Source organism: Sturnus vulgaris, chromosome 4 (assembly GCF_052056855.1).
Source record: "Sturnus vulgaris isolate bStuVul1 chromosome 4, bStuVul1.hap1, whole genome shotgun sequence".
NCBI classification, from domain to species: Eukaryota; Metazoa; Chordata; class Aves; order Passeriformes; family Sturnidae; genus Sturnus; species Sturnus vulgaris.
In genome coordinates this window covers 74,661,254-74,683,263 of record NC_142246.1, presented here as the reverse complement: position 1 = coordinate 74,683,263, position 22,010 = coordinate 74,661,254, and the positions used below count along the sequence as shown (strand labels likewise).

Sequence of the window (22,010 nt, the reverse complement as noted above, 5' to 3'; positions counted from 1 at the left end):
GCTGTTGACTTCTAAATAAGGGAAATCATATTAGTTCCTCTGTAGACAATCTGTATGGTAATTTCAGGAAAGCATGAGGTGGCTGTTCTCCCTGGGAAGACAGACCTGATAGATCTTTTAATGTACATGAACTACCTGTAGGCAAGACTTAAGATCCTAGCAAGGAGGAAAGTTTTGCTTAGTTGACTAATGTTTGATGGGGAAAATAAAGGCAGGACCAATTGCCTATCATTGTGGAAATTTGTTTGGGTAGGACGGTAATATACAGCACGAAATCCTGAGGAGGATGGGTGCTGTTACAGATACTGCTGGTCAAGTGAAAGAAATGTCACTGGAGCATTGTAATAGCTATCTGAAATAATTTTTTCAATTATGTGTAACATACAGCAGTCGATGACTTAAAAAGTTATCCTGTCTGACAGGACAAAGGCAGCAAAAAATGTTCGATTTAAGACTGTTTGTAAAAGGTGCAGGATGTACATGCTAACCCTCTGGCTATTGATGGTTGAAAGGAGACAGGAGTGGCTGTTGGCAGTGAGCGTTTAGCTCTTTACAACTTGCCTGACTACATCTGGTTCTGGCTGCTGCAGACAGCCACAACTTCCAGAGGCAAGCATAGCAGTGCTTCTGCAGGTCATTATGGATAAACCTAATGTTTTACATGGATTTCAGTGGACTCTGGCTTCCAGAAGAATGGGGTAAAAGGAAGCTGTGAATGGTGTTTTTCTTGAGTAACTAAATTGTTCCTGCCTCTGCTGGACGAGGTACTGAAGTTGGGATTCAGTAGGAGCCACTTGCTCCAAGTGGCAGTGCTTATTTTGGGCTGCTCTGTACTGCTCAAATATGGGAGAACTCATTGACAGCTGTGAAGAAATGTGAAATACAGGTGGAGGCTGTTTAAATCAAGTGCTGGTGGTTGTTTTAAGGAGAGGCAGCTGGGTATCCAGTGTATCCCACTGATTGCCTCAACTCAAAAGCGCTGTCACTGCTGCATTTGCTGTGGCACTAGGCTGTTTAAAGGGAATTCCAGGAGCTATAGAGAGTTCCGGCCATCCGCCACTTCTCTCTTCCAAAAAAGCTGTTGTGATTTGTGTTTGGTGTGGAGGAGCCTCCCGCTTGCTGGTCTCAGAACCCGCCCATGAATCTGCTCCTGCTGCCCTTGATACTGACTCCTGAAAGTCCTATGGTAAAGACTAATTAACCTAAGTTGCATTTCATTTGTCATTTTTGCCTCCTTTCATATATTTTCCTTACTCTGTCTACTTCTTTCCCTTTCCCATCTTTGCTCCTGCCAGCAGAGGAAACCTCTGCAGTTCTGTCCTGCTCCCATTTTCCAGATAAGCCATCCATGTTACAGAGAGCTCAAAGCTCAATGGACTGTGCATGTGGCGTTTTTGGGGTAACTGCTGTAAGAAATGGGCAGCGCTGTGGTGCAGAGCTCTGCCTGTCTGTTCCCAGGGCTCTCACTCAGTCATGGAGCCTGTGCTTACATATTCCATCAGCTTTGTTGGCTTGGCTGCCTACACAGGCTAAATGTAAGGCCCCTAGTGAGCATTTCTGTCACTTTTGCTGTTCTGGCCACTTTGCTTAATCAAAGAGCTGAAAGGAAAGCTCTCATTAGAGAGGCTTCCTCAGTTGTACATAAGCCTCTGCTTGGCTAATTGAGGCTTTAGAGGGCTCGTGCTTCTGGTTGGGTTTAGTCTGCTTGACGTGATCTGGGCCTGAGGCAGAATGAAGTGAACAGGCTTAAAATGATGCCTGAGCAAACATGATGGCTGAAGACGTACAGGGTTGTATTCTGTAAGGCTGTTGCTCCGTGACTACGGAGTTTCTTGCTGAGGCAGTAAACTGCTGGAATGTGCTGTGGCTGGAGAGGTTGTTGGGAACATCTCGAGGTGAAAATGGGAGTCTGCGTAGGGGTGAACTGATGGTTTTCTGCTTGTATGTTCAGTGGTTGGAGCCCAGGCCCCATGTATGATATGTTGGAGAAAATGAGAGAGCAAGGCAATCTGGGCTGCAGAAACTGCAGTCTTAGTGGAGGAAGCAGGTCAGTGCCAGGGAAAAAAGTGTAAGGGGTAGGGGGACAGAGCTAAGGACTCTAGCTAACCTATCTGTAGTGCTCGAGGCTCTTACACTTTTGAAGCAATGTAGCTATGTCAATTTTGTATATTTTACAGACTGTATTTTATTACATTTTTTTGTGTACTACATGAATTGGTGGTCCTAAAAGTTGCCACCTGAGAAGGAGTGAACAAGGGAAATTATTCTAAGGGACTTGTTGAAATTATTCCAAGGGACTTCTAAATTATACCGGTAGAACTTATGGCCTTTACAGTTGGTGTCCTAGAGAAGAAGTGTGATGGAGGAGCTGAAAGAGCGCTTGTTCTTTGAGGATATGAGAATTCTTCCTCTGTGGTCAGTGACTTGAGTAAATCACACCTGAGCAGTGTTCCTCTGTTGTGGGCCAAAGGCATTGATCTGAATGCCATACAAAATGCGCAGTTGAGTTGCTCCGCTTGCCTTGGAAGGCCCTGGCTTGTAGGTGGGTATGCACTGGAAATGCTGGATGGTAGAGAAGTGGAAGAACAGGAGGCTCACATGTGTTCCAGCTGCTGGTGCTGAAAGCCAATCTCCATCCCAAGCGGAGAGTCTGAGCAGAGATTTCAAGGTGTTCAGTTGCGTTCTGCAGCTTTTTGAGAATTGTGTTGCAAAAGATTAAGCTGTGCTTGAAAGAGTTGGAGTGTGCAGTTGCTACTGGTTGGGAAGTGTTGATCCTGGTGCTTGGGCAGGAAGGCTCCCTGCCCTCTGAGCAGTGTCGCTGGTCATGTGGCAGGGTCCTCCTTGGAGTCTTTCCTTGGGAAAGGAAATGGACCAGCTACCAAGTGCCTAGAATTGGTAATTAAGCTGGGCAGAGAAAGAGTGCAACCAGTGCAGATCAGTTACTGAGCACGGTAAAGATGGAATCCCTTTCCAACTGGGGATGGCAGGAAGGAGAAAGGGGGAGGGTCAGTGGGGCGTCCGTTGGATCTTTACCAAATTGCCATGCCTTATTCCTCATTGGGCAGGCCTTGTCAGATATGTCTCAGTAGGTCTGGCCTGTTGGGGGTCAGCGCGGAGACAAAGGGGCGGATGGGGAAAGGAGACAGGATATAGGGGAATGTACACGATGTCACCCAAGGGACATCTTAACTGTTAGTTTCTCTGTTACCAGTCTGCTGGTGAATTTGTGCCTGACCTTTCAGTGAGGATTTGACCATTCCCTCCTCCCTCTTTCTTTTGCTGTTTGCTTTTCATCTTCTTGCAAAGAAATAGAGGTTGAAATCTGGATAGTTCCTATGGGAAATGAATGCAGCAGTGTTCTGTGAGGAGGAAGCTGTGAGATAGCAATGAGGAGTTTTGTCGGGAAAGCCTGGGCGAGGAGCTGAGATGACTCTGAGAAGGCACAGTTGAGAACAGTGCTGGGTAGTTGCCTTGCTTATGTTGTGTCAGAATCTTCCTACGCCACGGCAGGTTCCAAATGTGTGACAGAACTGTGCCTAAGATGGAAGGATTCTCTGTCATACATCTGCTGTCTGTCTCCCACATATGGAGGGGACAGGGACCTTTGTTTTGGTGGCAGAGGATCCTTGAGCGAGCTGTCTACGTTGATCTGAACAGATGACTTTGTGTGCTGGAGATGAAGGTGTGGCTGAGCAGCGAGGCAGCGGGGAGGGCTGCAGGGAGTAGAGTGCAGGCTTGCAGACAGGTCGGACTTGGCAGAGTGATGGCTTGTCAGGCAGGGGTGAAGTCCTGGTGAGTGACCGGAATAGAAACTTACTTAGAATTGTTAAACACAGAAAAGCTATCCTGAGCTCAGGCAATCACAGAGCCACAGGTTGTTAAGGACTGGGCGTGTGTCCTGAATGAGTTCCCCGTGGGCCTGCTTTATTCTGTGTCCCTTGCCAAGGTGCTGCTGGCTTGCATGGTTCTTTGGTGTGAGTACAGCAGATGTTCTTCTGAAAGAAGCTACTGCAAAAATGGTGTAAAACAAAGGGAGCTTAGAATTCTTAAAAGTACATCGATGACTTCTTATTGACTTAGCTAAATTTTCCTGGCTCACTGGTTGTTAAAAGCAGGGAGAGGAAGCTCTATGGTCTTTGGGCTGTAGAGATGAGGGGCAGATGACTTTTCCCCTGACTTTCAAGGATCCTGGGCCCATGGCAGTGGTAAATCAAGGCGATCTCTGCTCAGCAGAGCAGGATAGTGGAGTTAGTGGATGACTCTGGAAGTATGCAAAAGCTCATAAATATATCAGAGCTAGTCGTGAATGAAATGGTGTCATGTTCTGATTCCCTAAATGTCTCTGAAAAGCTTGATTCAAGACTTTTGTTCTTATGTTGTAGTTATGGCTTTGTCCCCAGCTTTGCAGTGGTCTTTCACTGTTCACTTTGCTAGTAAGAGCTGCCTTTTCCCTAGACTAAGTGATCTGTAGCCCCATAAGCCCCAGAGGAGTAGGTGTGGCCAGGTCTGTCTGTGGAGTCCTGCTCTGTTACACACATCAAGTGCTCTTGGTGGATTATGTGGGTGTACTGGCTGCAGCTTTGTTTATTCCCTGTTACCCAAACACTTGTTCAGAGCCTGGCAATCTCCAAGCAGCAGGCTGCATTAACCATGGCTGTGGGAAGGTGAGGAAGCCATGGGCAGTCTTGGATTGGTCTGGATGGAGCTGCCGTCGTTTCTTGTCCTTGTTTCTCTCATGTCTAAGTGAGACTTTTGGACGTAGAGTAGGATGTGGTCTGTGCTTTGTGAAACCTTGTGTGCACCCTGCCCCCGTGGTGCTGTCTAACCAGCAAAAGGCTATGTGATGGTTTTGTATAGGGCAGCCAACAAGAAGGAAAATAGTGTCTTAAATGATAGCCATTAAATTCAGTAAGGAGACAGTTTATCATGGATGTGGAGTCATATTTCCTGTTATCTGGGACTATGAAAAGGTGTTTGTGGTAATGCTTGCTTAAAATATGTTTCACGTTCTAAAGGACATTTGGGATTTTTTTTTCCCCCAGCTGAAGATCTCTGCGTTACAAAGATACGCTGGGATTTAACATGCTAAGAGCATTTGTGTGTATGCTTGTGTAAGTAACTATATATACTGAAAGTGAGGGTGTGTAGTAAATTACGGACAGCTTCAAGAGCAGACTGACCCAGGTTGTGTAGAAGTTACAAAGTGGGGAAAATAACTAATAAAAAAAACCCCCAGTTGCCTAAATAATAATCTAGGCTGAGATCGTTCTCCTATGGGTAGTCAATGAACTGCAATAAGTACAGTGGGTTTGGAAGGAGGTGAATTCTGCATCCAAGATAGGAAAGAGTAGGTTTAGTACAAGACATATTTAATAAAGAAAGATAGTCCAGGAACTCTTAGAAGCCCGAAATATGAGGCTGAGCATAGCAGTTAAATTTCTGATCCATATCAACATCTGGAGTTACTTGGCTGTAGGGCAGTATTCAGCGCTTGTATACCTGTAAGTTCCTTAGACAGGAACGTAAGGTGAGGATCAGAACTCTTGAGCTGTATCTGAATACACACAAGCTGAAGCATGCATCGGCCTCTGTAGGTCTGAGAGGGAGATGCAGCGTGGCCTGAAGGATCTGACCTGGCCCACCCTTAGAATTCCCATCTGCTCTGTGGTGAGGTAAAGTAGCAATGCTGGAGCAGAGTCTGTGTATTGGTTAGGAGTTTCTAGCTCCCCATGACTGCCTTTGGAGCTCTGTGGAGCTGAACTTGCATCATTGTAAATTAAGCTCCTGCTGAGGTCAGAGGGCAGGAGCTAATCTGTAAATGAACATTGCTCAAACTCTAGTTACCCATTGGACCTTTGAGATCAGCCCTAACAAGCGTAATGCAACCTGGATTAGTTTGTTGTATGCCACTGGGAAATTAAATGTGTCTTCCAAGTTCTTGTCACTTAAAATTTGCTGTGACATTTAGTGTGTTGGACAAAATGCAGGAAAAAGAGGTTCCAATTAACCAGGACATCAAATGGTGTGGATGGTGCAGTTTATTTTGGAGGCATGATAGTCAGAAAGGTCACTCTCCCAGTCAGCTGACCTCAGTTGTTTGAAGCGTTGGCTGTGGCTAATGAGCACTCAGCTCAGTCCATAATGGGACCTTTATGGAGGGCAAATCCAGATAATGGATGTGTGTGGGCAAACTGGCGCTTTCTGATAGCTATGTGCTGGGCGGGGGACGGGCAAACTCTCTCTAAAATAGAGAAAAAGGCACTGAAGGCAATGTTTAAGAGCCGGCAATGTCACCACAGAAGTCAGTACCCTCACGCCTGGGGGGAAGTTGTTGCTGTCTTAGTGCTTCTGCTTGGGCTTGTGAGCTGCACAGAGCCGTGTGTAACAGGGTGGTGGTTTCAAGCTGTGGCAGATAGTAGTTCCTTGGGTATGGTGAATGGAAATATATTGCTTCATCCACATAGTGCAGTCAGTGATGACATCAGGCAGGAGGTAAGATGGCCAAGTCTCCTGATAGGCTGTTGTTCTTCAGCTGCTTCAATGTTGGTGTCAGTCAGTTGCAAGTAACTCGTTACTTGTACCAAAATTCATGGCAACTGCTGGCCCTTTATGTGGACTGTTTGCTGTGTCAGCACTGGGCTCTACTACATCAGCCTGAAAAATCTTGAAAATTAAGACATTTGGGCAGAGCTTCTATAAGAGATGCTGGATTTACACCAAACTGACCTCCAGGAAACTGTTCAGGTTAAACTGGCCGGTGACCTTCCCTTTATGCTCAAAGCTTTGGGTGTTCAGGTTAAAAACGTCATTTTCCTGTATCCTAGCAAAACCCTAAGTTTTACCTAAATTTTTAAAGGCACTGGAGCAGTTTTTCTGCTAGTAAGTGAATCCTGATAAGGCAATGTGGGTTGGCAAGTGGTGGTTTCTTGGAGGTGGTGAAACCCACAGATTTGAACACCCCTGGTGCTGGCTGAGTTCTTGGAAGTGCCCATTTGAAAGAAATGAAAAATAATTCAATATGCTGCTGGGATCTCTCTGAACTTTACTTATTTAGGAAGTAAAAATGAGCACATTGTTTGTTAGATATTCCTGCTTCTTAATACTGTGTTTGTTTTCCTTCATTCAACTCAATTCCCAGTATCCACAGTTTCAGAGGGGTGTCCAGCAAGTACCTGAGATATATTGTGCTGTGAGGGAGGCATCCTCTAGCCAACCTCTAGGATTTACCTTGTCTGCTTTCCACCAGGCTCTGTTGAATTCAGCGGGAGTGGGAATCCAACTTGCACTGGAACTGGGAGAGGGGAGGAAATGGTGACAATTAAGAGGGCTGGGAGGAAGCTCGGCCTGTTCTAAGTTGGTGGCAGTAGGATCACAGGCCAGACCAACAGTAAGATAGTTGCGTTGAATTTCTGGGAGGAAATAAGAACTTGGAATGGTGGGGTGCGATACTGTCAGGCTTTTGGCTGAAGCAGACTTCCTGAGGCACAGTGCGAAAGAAATAATTTCTCAAATTAAATAGAACTCCCTGCATAACTGAAGTCATAGCAACAAAATGACCTCACTGCAACTTTACTCCCCCCTCCTTGTAGTTGTTTCTTTAATTTCGTACAATATGTTATTCTTGTTGTTTGGAATCGTGGGGAGGAGGGAGAGAGGGAAAACCAACCTGTGTAAAAATTAGCTTTGAGTTATTCCATCTGTGGACTCTTAATTTTGTCATGAAAACAGAGAAGCCTGGCAGGAAGCGAGCTTGTGACTGGCTCCATGTATCCTCTTGTCTGGAGCTGGGTAAGAAGTGTGGCATTTAGAATGAAAGCAAAAGCTTCATTTCTGGAGCTCTGAGTGTTTGCCCAATTCTTTGACCATCTGTTTTTGTTGACAACCACCTCTTTGTGTTGTGCCAAAGTTATTTTGGCTTTTATAATTTGTAGATGCGCGCGCGCGTGTGTGTATGGTGGAGTAGTTGTGTGTGTCTGTGTGTGGATCATTAGGGTGCTGCTGACTGGGTCAGACTGGGGGAAGTGGGATGTATAAAAGTAGGTATTTTGTGAGGATTGAATTACCAGGAGAAATACAGTGAGTAATCCTGGCTTCTCTTGGAGACATTTGAGTCCTATTTGTGTTAGCTTGTCAAAAGCTGCCAGCTTCGAGTGGCTGCCCTTAAGTAACTTTAGCTGCATCACAGCCATTTACAGTACGCAAGTACTTGACTCAGAAATCACTGCTGGGATGAACAGTCCTGATGGAAAGCTCAGCAGCTTACTGAAGGTGGATAGCAGACGAGTCCCTGTGCTCCGTGGTGCTGGCATGGAGGTACTCAGCCCCCTTGGCCTCTTGAGCTGTGCTTCTCTTCCGTTCTTTGTGTTGTTTAGGGGCTAGTTATTCATTCCTTGTATCTTTATATGATAATTTTATCCCCAACCAGTATGGATTGGAGATGCACTGGAGCAGCTGATGTCGAGAATTCTATCATGGAAATGCGAAAGCACTTGGAAATTCAGCCTCAAAACCTAGCATGAGATGCCTTTTTGAACATACATGTATGGTTCTAAGCCTGTGTTTTCTCTGCATTGTAATAAACTGTCTTTGTTTTCTTCTGAAAGCTATGTAGAGAAGCTTAGTGCTTTCTGTGCTGCTTTGCACAGTGAGTTTTTCCTGCACTACGTTCTGAACTCTTGTTGGCATGAGGGTAAGCCGGAGTAACCTCCACAGCTCCTGACAGCAGCAAAATGAGGCTAACAAATATCCTTTCGAGGATGCAGCATGACAGCTTCATCCATCCCGCTGCATTGGCATCGGGAGTGTGGAATGGTGGTGTGTCATGGGCCACTGCCACTGCACGCAGTCATTTATTTAGTAACTCGTGCACAGGCACTAAAGGGGAGCCTGCAAGACATCAGTGTGGTGGAGACAAATACGAAATTAAGAGGTGGCAACATTTAGAAAAGTCTGATTTGTGCTATTCCATCACTGTAACATTCTGTTCAGCAGTGCTTCAGGTATAAAGTGAATGGGGTTGTTAGGGACAGTAGCAAGGCATGCGCTGTGGCATGGCACAGTGGCTTCCCCGTGTTTTTTGCTGTGTTCTCAGATTGAGGGTAGCCTTTTCCAAAGGTAAGCTCATTCACTTGCAATATCAAGTGTTAGAGTTAATTACGCAGTTTGCACGAGATGTTTCTGGTGCGTGAACCAGGTAGATTAAAACTGCTTCAGATCTGGAGGATTACTTAATTTTCTCCAGTGTCGTTAATTCACACAAAATTGAGTCTCTGTTAGTCAAGACTTTTCAGAAATACCAAGTGCTGCAATTCCATTCTGGAGAGAAGTGATTTCAAGTGGAGTGCCTTGAAATCCAGCTTCTTAAATACTTATCTAGAGGAAAAAATAGAGAAACCAAAACACATGGAATAGGTTCTGAAAAGGGAATAGTTCTGAAAATCTGTTCATAAGCATAAAATGAAAATGCTTCTGTCATTTTAGATGTCTTTTCAGGGGTTGCCTTCCAAACCTGTGTTTGTGTGTAGATGAGGTGTCTGGGGTCTGTGAGATGTGTTGACTTGTACAAATGCTTCTGGTGAATGCTGGTGCAGTTGACTATGAACAGCTTATCTCAGAAACAAAACTGGAATTATGGTAAGAAAACCAGGACTGAATTCGGTAAGGACAATATGTCCTGCTGAAAAAAGGGAACAGCCAAAGTTCTGTGCATGTAATAGATGGTGTTTCTTCTGTGAAAAATACAAGGCAGGTTTTTAATGGCAGAGTCCAGATGTGAAACTCCTAAACCCTGTGCAGGCACTTAAAATGAATGCTTTTTGCTGCAGTGGGAATGAAGAGTCTTTAATTTTTCTCACTGGTAGGAGCCCAATTTTAACAGGATAAAAAAGATTTCATGTTGTCTGTTCTAGGAGTAAGTCATCAGATTAACTGGAGAGGAACACCAGAGGTTGTCCGTCCCCCTTAGCATCAGCTGTGTTTTCCTCACAGCCAGGCCAGTTCTAACCCTTAGTTTGCAGATCTTGCTGTGTGCAGGTAATGCCATTTGGGTCCCTTTGCTTAATAGCAGTTTAGAATAAAAGGCCTCGGAAGTGTAGCATTCAAAGCATTTCTGTTTTCAAAAGGGTGGAGGGAAAGATGGTTGAAAAATGAAAAACGCCAAGGGCAGAACCTGCATGGAAGAGTAGCAAAAAGGCTCAAGCAAGAGCCATGATTTTTCTGTTGTGTTCTCACTGACCTAGTACTCTGTATTTCCCATGTTGCTTTTCCTAATATTGCTGTCAGTGCAGTACAGGATGGCTGCAGAGGTTATGATTGCCTGCCTGCTAGGGGAGCGAGTGTCTCAGTCTTGCCTAGGAACCAGGGTAGCTCAGCAGCTGTTAGTGCAGCTGGAGAGAAGGGGGAGCTCGTGGGCCAGGTGTGGGGGAAGGTCGCCTGTCTGTGCATGTCAGACACCTGAGATGGATTCTCCTGTTGGCACGTTGCTGGAAGGTGGCACTTCGAGAGCCAAACTTTAGTGTCCTGTGTGTCTGTGGTCACTTGCTTGGGCTGCTTAGAAACCGACGTGAAGAAAATATGCAGGCAGGGTTGGCCACTTGTGCCCTCTGCATACCAGGAACACAAAGGGCATAAAGAGAGCCTGTTCTGCAGCTCTAGGAACCCATGCTTAGTCATGACTCAGGATATCTTTTGGTATAAATGAATCCCACCTCATGGGTATCAGTGGCTTTATCATCCATGAAAGCAAGCAGAGGTGGCAATGGCAGAGGAGGCATGTAACAAGACCAAAATGTTGCGGTGGAGTTGAGTGTAGTTCTTTGGTGTTGCCTTCTGGTGATATTTAGGGAGGACGGATATTTAAGACCTCCTGTGTCTTTTCTAGATGTCTAAATAGCTATAATAAATACCAGCTGAACAAGAAAGGTACCATATACTCAAGGGGCAAGGAAAAAAACCTGTCCTTAAAACAAAGGCAGGGGTAAATTCTTATTTCTGCTCACTAGAATAATATTTCATTTATGTTGCAACGGCAGATTGTTTCAAGAGTTGATTTCCAAGCAGAGAGCAGTGCATAGGGAAAGGATGAGGGCTCCGTCTGCTCGTCAGTCTGGGATGGTGATCCAGTTGAGCGCTGGTACACAGGATCTTCTCTGACTGCTGATTTGTTCATTTGTTGTACCCTGTTCTTTTCAGAATGTTAATTTGGGCAAGATTTCTAGTTCTCAGCATTATCATGAGACCACTGGTAACAGCTCAGTACAGCTTATACTTTGTGACTGCTTGTTGCTACTTGGAGCTAACAAATACCTAGTTGGGAAAGCACATGGATTCAGTGAGCTGTGAGTTGCTTTTGTAAGATGTAGCGGGCTCTTGAGAAGCGTTTTTTATGGCTGTTGGGATGAGTTTGATGTTACAGCTCCAGCTTGCCTAGCAGCTGCAGTCTGGAATGTGGAATATTTCAGATCCTGTTGGGTTGTTTTGTTTCTCAGTTTTTGTTCAGACTCCTTCCCATGGCTGAAGTGGGTGGAAAACCAGGCCTTTTTCCCTTGCTGATATTGGCACCTACCCAGACTTTCCAAAGTTGACAGCAGAAGCTAATGCAAAATACTGAAGTTGTAGAAGTTGTTTGGAGATACGTGGTACCATCTCATGTCAGAAGGAGTTAAAAGTGCAGAAAACTCAGCCTTGAAGAAGGGTGGGCCGAAAGACCCTCTTGAGCTTCCTTTCAGCTCTAATTCTTTGGACTTATTAGTCTTACCTGAAGTATCCTTTATCACTAAGGAAGTATTGGCCACTCCTGCTAATTCTGGCTGTAAAGCTTGTTTTGGTCAGTAGGAGTCTTTCCTGGCATTTGCTGGTTGGTTGGTGATGTATGGGAGAGGCTGATTGTTTATCCAAGAACACTTCAAGACCTGAAATCCAAGCCCCAGTTTCTTCCAGAAAGAAGAGGATCATCCCAGTGTGTGATGACCTTGATAATTTTGATGAGAATTCTACATTACAACTGTCTGATCTTGTTAGTGTGTGCTTTTTTTTTTTTTCTTCCCTCGTAAGTTTTAAATCTGATTTAGATGAGGTTGAGTAGATAAATTGTGGCAGGTCTAACTACTGCTCAGTTCTGGAAGCTGTAGAGCACTTTAAGTGAGGTGGTGTCCTTAGAGGTGGGAGCAGCTTGTTGGGTCAGGGGGGACTGTTGGTGTCCATAGAATGTCCAGCTGAGGAAAAAGACAGCAAGCCAGGGAGCTTTGGGTGGGATGAAGCACCTTGACTTAGACAGGAACGATGGAGGCAGAAGGGGGCGTATGAAAAACAGCAGCGGCAAGAAACAGAAGCCTACGCATTATCTGTCTGTAAGGCATCGATGGCATAATCTGTTTACTGTGTTGGTTCTGGGTGAGGGCTATGGCAAGAGAAAGCAGAGGAGCAAATGAACTTAGGGGAAAGCACACAGACCCTGTTTCTAAACTTGAAACTTGTTCATGAAGTATTTTGGGTTTCTATGCAGGTTAACAGCCTGATTGGGCAGAAGATGTGATTTGGTGCAGTTCTACTGCTAAAAAAAAACTGCCAGCTTATGCCACTGGGGCATGACGTGGTGGATAAAATGCAGTTTACTTGTAGCTCCAAGGGGGTTAAAACAGTTTGAGGTGAAACACTAGATTGGCAGGGTTTGATTAAAAAAAAACAAAAAAAACCGACAAAAACCCAGAGGGGAGTATGTGAGTGTGTGGATAAGCAGAAATGCTCTTTTGTTTCCTTTTTTCATGCTTCTTCATGTGTGGAGTGGTTCAGAAAAAATGTTAAATTTCTATGATGTGCTCATGCTCCACATCCCTTAAATCCATGTGTGGCTGCGGAGCTGTTGCCACACAACAGGCTCTGTGTGCTGCATATTTTGCCAACAGCTACACCTACTTGAAGGCAGCACGAGGCATTTGGGCTGGGATTGCCAGGCTGCTGGATGTGCTCGGAGCCCACAGGCGGTGAAATGCATCATTCCAGCTTGAGTCACAGCTTTGGCTGAGTGTGGGCATCAGAATATCCTCCCGTGGTGGGGGCAGGGGCAGCGCTCTCTGTCTGACTGGAGGTTTAATGGGGAAGGGTTAATGAAGTCGCAAGGCAGTGACACTGAAACTGCAGTGCAGGGCTCGCCGTGCATGAGGGTGTGCACAGGGATGGATGGAGGCAGGTGTAAACTGCTCGGAGAAAACAGAGCTCTCCATCTATGCCATGTCCTATTGGAATATTTGTCTGGTTCATTCTGGCTTCCCCACCATGGATGTGTTGTGAGAGTAACTGTGTTCCCCATCCTCCCTCCCTCCTTTTCCTTCCCCCCCCCCCCCACAAGCTGGAGGGCCAGAAGGTGGGGTGGTACCTCAGGATAATGGTAGCAGAAGGCGAAGGAGGCAGACAGCTGGCAAGTTCTGCCCCAATATGCTTCTCTGAAAGAGGCAAGGAAAATGCCGAAGATGTGATGCCTGAATGGCTCACTTTGCAGCAAAAGGGAAGATGAAAAGTAAAATTAGTTAACATCTTGCTCATTTCAAACCACCACACGCCATCTTTTTGCTTCACCCCCCCTCAAGCCATTTCTCTATGGCTTTGAATTCTGAGGTGAGGAGTGAGAAGTCCCAAGCAGTCCTGGGACTTTGCAGAAATCTATGTGTTGAGCAGCACTGCCAAAAGACTGAGGTCTTCTGGTAGCCCTTGTGTTATCTCCCTGTCATCTGTACGAGCCTGGGCAGCTGGAGCAGACAGGCAGCCAGCCACAGGCCTGTACCAGGAGCTTCTGTTCACTGAACTGACACAACAGTACGGGAGTCTGCAAAGGCAGAGGGTGGGGATGGGGGCTGGGGGCCCTGCAGTTGTTCAGTCTGAGAGGGGAGTTCCAGTAGCGGGGTGTGGGTGCTCCTAAGGGAGTCTGGGAACCTAGAGGTGTTGAGCGAGAGAGATGTTGCTGTCTGCAGTTGCTAAATGGAAGGGTGAGAGTAGGCAGAGCTGAATGCTCCTGGAGGTGCTCTGTGAGAGGGACAAATAGAGTGATGGGGAATCCCAGCTAGATGGAAGGGGGAAATTAATTCCCTGGGAGGGCGGTGAAGCATTTGAGCAGTGGGCTAGAACTTGAATGAACAATACCTTATGCTAAAAGGTTTTTATTTCACCACCTACTGCTGCTTTGAACGATCTGACCAGCACATCCCTTGCTGGCCGAGAGTTCCAGGTGTGCGCTGGTACTGCTGGGAACAGCACTCTGATTTAGGACAGGATTTCCACGTGCCTGTTGTGTAGGGGATGGGTCCCTGTGATCTGCTGAGGGTCCATCCGATGTCTTCATTGTGTGGACAACTGTGTTTTGAAGAGATTTTTGGTCCAGCCAAGCAAAACTCCATGCAATGTCATGGTGATTGGTTTTATGTAATGCTGTTCAAGCAAAGCCTGGACACTTACTGAAGCAGATGGCAGCTTATTGAGCAGCCGTGAGCAGAGGCTGGGTGCTCACTAGACCCCTCTAGCAGCAGCGCTGTGGGCTTTTCTCTGACTTTGCCAAGTAGTCCTGTGAAACTTGTACCTGTGACATAAGACTGCAACAGTGGCTCTTTGGCTCTCAGTGGTTACTGGTCACCAGCCGAGTCTGCAAAGCGACAGAGAGGAATTGGGAAAATGATCATGTTTAATCCTTCCACCTCCACTAGGAATACTAACTAACCAGCCTTAAATGTGTACATAATACTTCTTCTGTAGAAACTTAGTTGGAAGTTCAGCTGAATGATCATGCGATTATTGTAGAAACGTTACTATTAGCATAGTTGAGGTACTTGAGGACAATTCCTTTGGGTAAATGTTGCTGTTGGTTAATGGAACAGGAACTGCTAGATGCCAGTGCAGACTGCTTTTGAAAATTCCTTCATTGCGAACACCCCAAATCGCACGTATTGCTGTTTTCAGTACAAACCAACTATGCCAGCAGTTGGAGTTGTGGAAAAGCACCTTCCAAAAACTATTGGGTTGGTTACTGTCCATGACAGAATTTCTCACACTGATGCCTGAACTATGTGGTCTGGATTGCTGTTGCAGGTTAGGTTCTGTTCCAGCTGGAATGTAACTCTGATCTTGCTTGCTGCTTCTCACGCTGGACAGGAGTCCTGTAGGAAAGATGACGATCAAGGAAATTAATTTTTTGCTGCTTTTGGGAGCAGGTCTCTGAGGTGCTTGTCATTCTAGCAATGCCTTTATAGCTGGGGGATGATGATGCTCCTTTATGTCAGCCTGATTTCTGCTGTAGCCCAGGGGTGCTGCTTACTCAGCAGTTCTCATGCTCCTGGCTCTAAGTGCTTTGGGCTGCTAAGCAGAGTTCATACCTAATAGCTCTTGTTCTTCAGCATTGACCTGCTGCAGTAGTTTAACTGCTTTTCTCTTTCTTTATCTCTTACTTATAAAACAGGCCCAAATGATTGGTAACCCTAGGGAATACCCGAGATGCCTCTAGTGAGGCTTCCTGTCTATTTTGTCTGAGCAGACAGGACCTAAATTCCCTGGGCTGTGTCCTTCTGGCATTTTCACTGTCAGTATTCAAGTATTCTGTCTCTGGTTTTCGGACCTTGTGGCTGTTTTGATGGTGACTCAGGTTACTGTAAGCAATGGGTTTTTACTGTGATGTTTACAGATGTTTACATGGCTTTTGACATCAGGATGAGTAAAAGAAAAGGCGTGTCACTTGCATGCTACCCGATGTGGTGGAGGTGGCTTTGGAGGACCAAGTTCCTCAGCTGCATATATATTTTTATATATCATATATTTGCCTGTATACTTCTAATAGGGTGGGAAAGAAAGTACAGTAATGATGGGAAGTTATTTAGTGCTGCATGGAGTTAATTGCTTCTAATCAGTGCTTACATCCGTCTGGTTTTATGGAAGACAACAAGCCTTCGTTGGATGTGCTCATTAGCCATCCTGTAAATCACAGGGATGTTCTGGCATCTCCCGTATTGTGTGCCCATTAGCTGGGTTGTGTTTGCATTTAGCCGTGAAAGAGGAATGGTATGCACTGGGATGGGGATGGCTTTGAGTTTCCACTTAAGGTTCCTTGTAACAATTTGCAAGTAGAAGTTGTTTCCCAGTTGGCTGCTTAAGCCTTTGATGAGGGAGTTCCCTGGCTATGTCGGGTTCTGTGAGAGAAATGAGGTGTCAGGAGCTGCTTTCCCAGCAGATGGGGAAGTGCTCAGGGTGGCTGGTCATTGTATTGATACACAGTGTGTAAGTGCAGCTACTCCTCCTGCGAGAATCTCTGAGGGGCACCCCATCCTTAAAAAGAAGAATTTCAAAAACTCGATGCCAAGGAGCTTCTCCTTTTTGTCAAAATAAGGTAGTTGTGTCAAAGAAGGTGAGGTTTTGGCTCCTCTGTTCCAGGACCAAGTTAAATAATGAGCTGGAGAATCTGCCCTGTGCAGCTGCGGAGTTGCCTTGTCCCCAGGCGTGGCAGAGCCCTGCCAGGCCCCGTACCTGGTGCAGCATGATGGATATGCCCAGGATGATGAATGGCGTGTGTCTGGGCACCCATTACAGTGCAGGCACTGCAGCAAGATTAATTGGGTCGGGTTGTGCCAGCATCTTTCAGGGCTCAATATATTGGACATTTATCTATCCATCTTGCACATCCGTTACAGCGCTGTGTGCTCAAGAAGAAACCTACGGGTTAGATCTGTGTGCCGCAGGTAGAGGGCGGCTGTGGATGTGTGCTGCAGCTCCTGCTGCCGGGGCACTGTAAGCTCAACACAGGTGGAAAAGGAGTGTTGGTTTTGGATAGAAACTTGGCAGCTACGTTCCTGCTGATTGTTAGCTGTTTCCCTTAGATCTCTCGACTCCCAGCTCTCACCAGGTGGCAGCCTCCAGCATGCCACCACGGGAGCCTGGGGATATGGCAATCTGAGCCTGGATTGTAAATGAGGACAAGAAGAAGGGGAAAAAATCCACAACTTAAGCCAGTGTCCGCTTCAGGAGTTTTTAAGTGTTCAAGTTTTTTGAAGTTTTTCAGAAGCTGGCACCAGGAGGACAAGCAACTTGCTGTTTTTTTGTGGTTTGGTTTTTTTTTGTTTGGTGTTTTTTTTTTTTTTTTTTTTTTTTTTTTTTTTTTTTTTTTTTTTTTTTTTGTTGTTGTTGTTTTTTGGTGGTTTTTTTTTTTTTTTTTAATTTTTCTTTTTCTTTATTTTTTTAAAAAATTGTCTTTGAAATGCCATTGGGAGCAGTTTTACCGTCCTGTGATTGTAGAAGCTGATGCATACAGCGGGGTGTACATGGCCTGCATCTCTTGAGTCTCCACTGAGTGGAGGCACAGCTCTGCTCATTCATTTAGCAGGAAGTCTGTGAGTGGAGAATTATGGTATGGGTTGGTATAGAGCGGGTGAGGTATGCTGGAGACAGTGAAAAGGGACTCCAAAGGAAGGTCTCCCAAAAAAGGGAGACCAAAAGGAAGCAATATCCAGCAGCAATATATTTGAAACAAAACAGTCACAACAGAAAAAGCAGAGCATGAGGGCAGGGTACAGGAAGTGCACAACCTGGATAACAGCAGGTGAGGAGGCTAATCCACTCACCAACAAGTGAGGATTTCCAGGGGAATGGAGAGATTAAGGAAGTAACAGCTCTTTGTGTTTTATGTGCCTCATGAGTTTAGCTCTATCTTTATAATTGATTTGCTGCCAAAAAAAGTGCACGGACAGTTGTGTTTGCTCATGTATCAGCTCTGTTTACTTGGCTTATCTGGGATTGCTTAGAGCCTGAGTAACACAAGTAAAGCAAAAGGCAGGAGTCCTAAATCCAGATCTCACCTGCTTTGTTGGATGTATGGGAAGCCAGCAGGTTGGTAGGGTTCTAGGAAACTGTACTATGAAGTGCAAGTCTGTGTAGGCCTAAAGGAAATAACTAGTTTGGTTCCAAGTGAGGCAGCCTGAGAGAGAAGTAATGGAAGCATAGTCGATAGTAATAACTGTTTTGGAAGAATTGGAGCTTCTAGCCTGACGGTGAAGGTGTAGGGCCTGCAGGCTCACATGATGGCATCTGGAGGGTTCTCCTCCTGTGCTCTGGGTCCAGTGGATGTACTCACCTGTTTGTCTGTATTCACAGGTACACACAGGCACAAGGTTTGCCTTCCTAGCTTGGCCTAGAAGAATCACGTGGCCACACATAGGGAAAAACTTGTTCTTGGAGTGAGAGTTTTGAGCTGCTCAACAGTTTGGAAAATAAATTACTTACATAGTTGCCTTTTTAGGAAATGACTGTTGGGAGAGGTCCATGTGACTAACGGAGCTCGTGTATTGGTCCATAATCCAGAGTAGGGCACAGCAAGATGGAAAATTGGGGCATCAAAGGTTTATAAATAATGCTGTGGCTTCTGTATCTGCATTTTTCTAGCCAAGCTCACTTTCCCAGCCAAAAGCATTCAATATTAAGTTCTGTCCTGAGCTGCCGGGTTTAGCAAACCTCTGGAGTTTGGTTTTTTTCAGTGTTTTTTTTTTTTCCTGCCCGCCTGTCAGGCAGTCTGGACTCTTGGAGTGAATTCCTGTGCCTTTGTGTGCAGAGCTGCTAAGAGATGGCTGTCTGCACTGATGTGATGTCCCTGTCCCCTGCTCCTATTACATGCGTTTGCAGTTTAGTAATTGCGTGTGGATGGCCGAGTCGGTGCCAAGCCCTGCGTATCCAAAGTCGTTTGGTGAAGGAGTCCATTATGCTTGTGGCTCGCAATGATAAATTCCCTCTGATGGTGGCAGCTCACAGCAGCCTCCTCTCGTAATGGCATTCTGCTCCTGTTGGCAGCCTTCCCTGGGCAGGAGACACTGCCCTGAAATAGCACAAGTGATGAGAACAACAATGGCTGTGCAACTCGGGGAGACCAAAACATGGAGCAATCCGTAATTACTTTCCTGGGATTGCTGTGTTTAAGGAAATGTGCAGAGGAGACGATAACCTGGCATCTGGATGTTCCCAAGGCAAAAAGCCACAATGGACTAACCCAGGAGACCCATTCTGGAGCATGAGGGGCTGAACACAGTTCTCAGAAGTGGATCAAAGGGGGGTCCTATGTGTCCTACTGCAGTAACTTCATAGAAGAACCCTTTGGAGCTTGTTTTTAAGATGTAAACAATAGAGCAGGGGTCAGCTAGCAGTCTGGGAGGGGGGCACAGGTGGTATATCTGAAAAGGAAGCAGCTTCCAAATTATGTACTCTGTCCAAATTGTTTTGGTTTAGATGTATTGACCTTGGGAATAGCACAGTGGCCCTTTGACGGATTGGTGCCCCATTGGTCCTAATCTAATTAAAGCAGCACTTGCTGCCCGGCATGGACCAAAGTGCAGCGGGGTCAAGTGTATGTCAGTAATTTAAGCATTTAGTTACTAGGCTGTAAAATGATCATCAAGAAAGCTGTCTCTAGTGGAAACAGTTCAGTAGAATGGGTAAAATACTGTTGGAAGAAGATCTTGATGTACCAGTGCTGTTGCCAGAGACATTGCATATATTCTGCAAGGGATTTATACATGAGAAAGAGTTCCCAGGGAATGGCTGGAGGAGGGATTTATGCATGGACCAAAACAGTTGATGGAGGACTTGACTTCGTTCCTCTCCTTTCTCAAGAAGTCAGCTCCGCTATCCTACATTCAAGGGTAGAAATCCACTTGAATTTGGGCACGCAGTTTTTTGTTAGCAGACGTGTGGATTTAGAGCTCTGTGAGGCAAATGAAAATGCAGCTTTAATAATCAGGAAATGGTTAATACTGCTCAACTCATTAGATACCAGTCACTTATTGGGTGTTGGATTGTCTGCTTCCTAATTGTTAATGTTAATTGGCTGTATATCTACTTGTGTGGGGTAAGTGATGGGGAGCCTCTGCCACAGACCCAGTCCCTAGCTGTGAAGGACTGGAAAAGGACAGTCCCGCATGCCTAGATGGGATGGTGTGAGGAAAATTAATTCATTTCCATAAAGCCTGTGCCAGCCTTGGAAAAAGGTAATCAGTGAAGGGAGCATTGGGCTCCTGTGCTGACCATTTTGTGCAGGCCCCTTACCTGGGCCCTGGTTGAGGCACAAGAGAGTGGCAAAATTAAACCCATTATCAGCTACTTGGGGTGTTTTTTAAAGGCTCTTCTGCACACAGATGTGTGCAAAGCTGGCACACTTTTTTGCTAACCACTTTATTACAAGCGTGGGTATTTCTTTCACTGGGTTATTCACAAGCCCCTCGCTCCTGTCATTTGCCCTTGACTGCAGTATAACTGTAAAACATTTACTGCAAGGCCATGAAGAATCCATATGTCCGTGTGATCTGTCAGGCCACCAAGACGCCAGGGCTTGTGGGGTAACATAAGGATATCTGAAGGTGACACATGCTGTCATTTGATGAACAGAGATGCAGAAGGGGGTTCTGGCAGCCACTACCTTGGCCTTGACAACTTGTGATGGTGACCAGGTGGGGTGTGTTATCTTAATAGTCTGGAGCTCTTGTGAATTATTTGCTGATAGATGTAAACAGCTGTTATTCTTGGTAATGGAAAGCAATTAGAAACATCTGTACTCTTGGCGATGAGTAATGCCTCCCATCTTCACTGCTCCCAAGTGCCAATTGGAAATAACTACATCATCAGGATGGGCTGGCAACCTTCACTGCATTATGGCCTGGTTGTACTGAGCTGTGAAGAACAAGAGGTGAAGCATGGTGGAATGAGCCTGTGTCTGAGCTGGCTGGCGTTTGTTTCCCCCTTCAGGATGAGCAGAGGGACGTCAGGTGCTCCATAGCTCCCTGTCGGCCTGCAGGTAACTCAGTGTTTGGAGCTGGAGCTTTGGGCTGGTATGGCTTCTGGGGCTGGAAGTCTGTGATGGCACTTTGTGCCCAGATACCATCTTAGATGGAACTGCAGCTGTCCCTGAGGCCTCAGCCAGGCATGTATGTCCACCTCAGGGCTTGCCTACAGCTGGAATGAGGTCCTGCTCTGGAGACTCTTGAGTAAAGGAAAGACCAGGAGAAGCCCAAGAGCTTGGGATCTAGCACCTCTAATAAGGCTTCTCAGGTGTGCTCAGAAGGCCCTGGTGACAAACACTAGTGACAGTGAAGTGTATTGTGCATAGAAGCTGATTTTGGCCCTCAGTAACCTCTGAGGTGTGTTGTTGGAGTACACGTGGGCTGGAGTCTTTATTCCACCTTGTAAATTACAGAAAACCTATTGTGGCTTCCTGTGCCTTCTGGATCACAGAATGACTAGATGAGTTGTATTTAACAATACCAAAAATTGGGATAATTTGATATAAAATCCTTAGCTTTCAGGTTTTTTAGTGTGTGATTTTTATTCAGTTTTCCAGTAGCTCTGGAAAAGATAAGAAACTAAAAAGGTCCTAGAATCTTGATCTACAGATTATCGGCTTTGATCCTTGGAAAGCAACATCATATTTAGGTAGGAAGGGTTGTTAGCAATACTTCTGAAGTACTTGTGAGGAAAGGGGACTGATGGAGCGTGATGGGTTGATAGTGATGGATTTTTCCCTACTTTTAGTTGACTGTTTTTCTCTGTTATTGAAAAATAAAATCTAAAAGGATGTATCAGGCAGCGTTTATCTATTTGTTAACTGTGTAGTTGTCTTTCACTTCGTGATGGTTCTTCCTATTTTTTTTCAGAGTCAGTGTTAACTTGTTTTCTGTCATTGTTTTCACTGTGCAGGAGGGCATTATTTTATGACTTTTACATGGTTTTAAAACAAAGAAATGCTGAATTTAGCATATCTCTAGCATCCTGGCTAATAAATTGCAGGGTGCTGTCAGAAGGGGATGGATCTGTTTAGTTCCTGAATTGTAGTTTATAAGTAGAGAAGAAGTACTAGATGGGCAAAAGTTTCTGAAACGGACGGTAGAGGTGTACAGCAGATTTCTTGCTGTATTAGTTAATTCTCACAGGCTATGTGGGTCAGTTCCCCCACCAAATGAAGAAAAGCAGGGAAGTAATTAACATAGGAGACAGAAAATACGAACTGC

General features: G+C 45.5%; 1 long non-coding RNA gene across 1 annotated transcript in view; it reads left to right on the top strand.

Annotated features, from left to right (window-relative positions):
• LOC148224118 (uncharacterized) overlaps positions 1-22,010 on the top strand; it is a 207,760-nt gene that overhangs the window by 34,166 nt on the left and 151,584 nt on the right. The window lies entirely within an intron of this gene.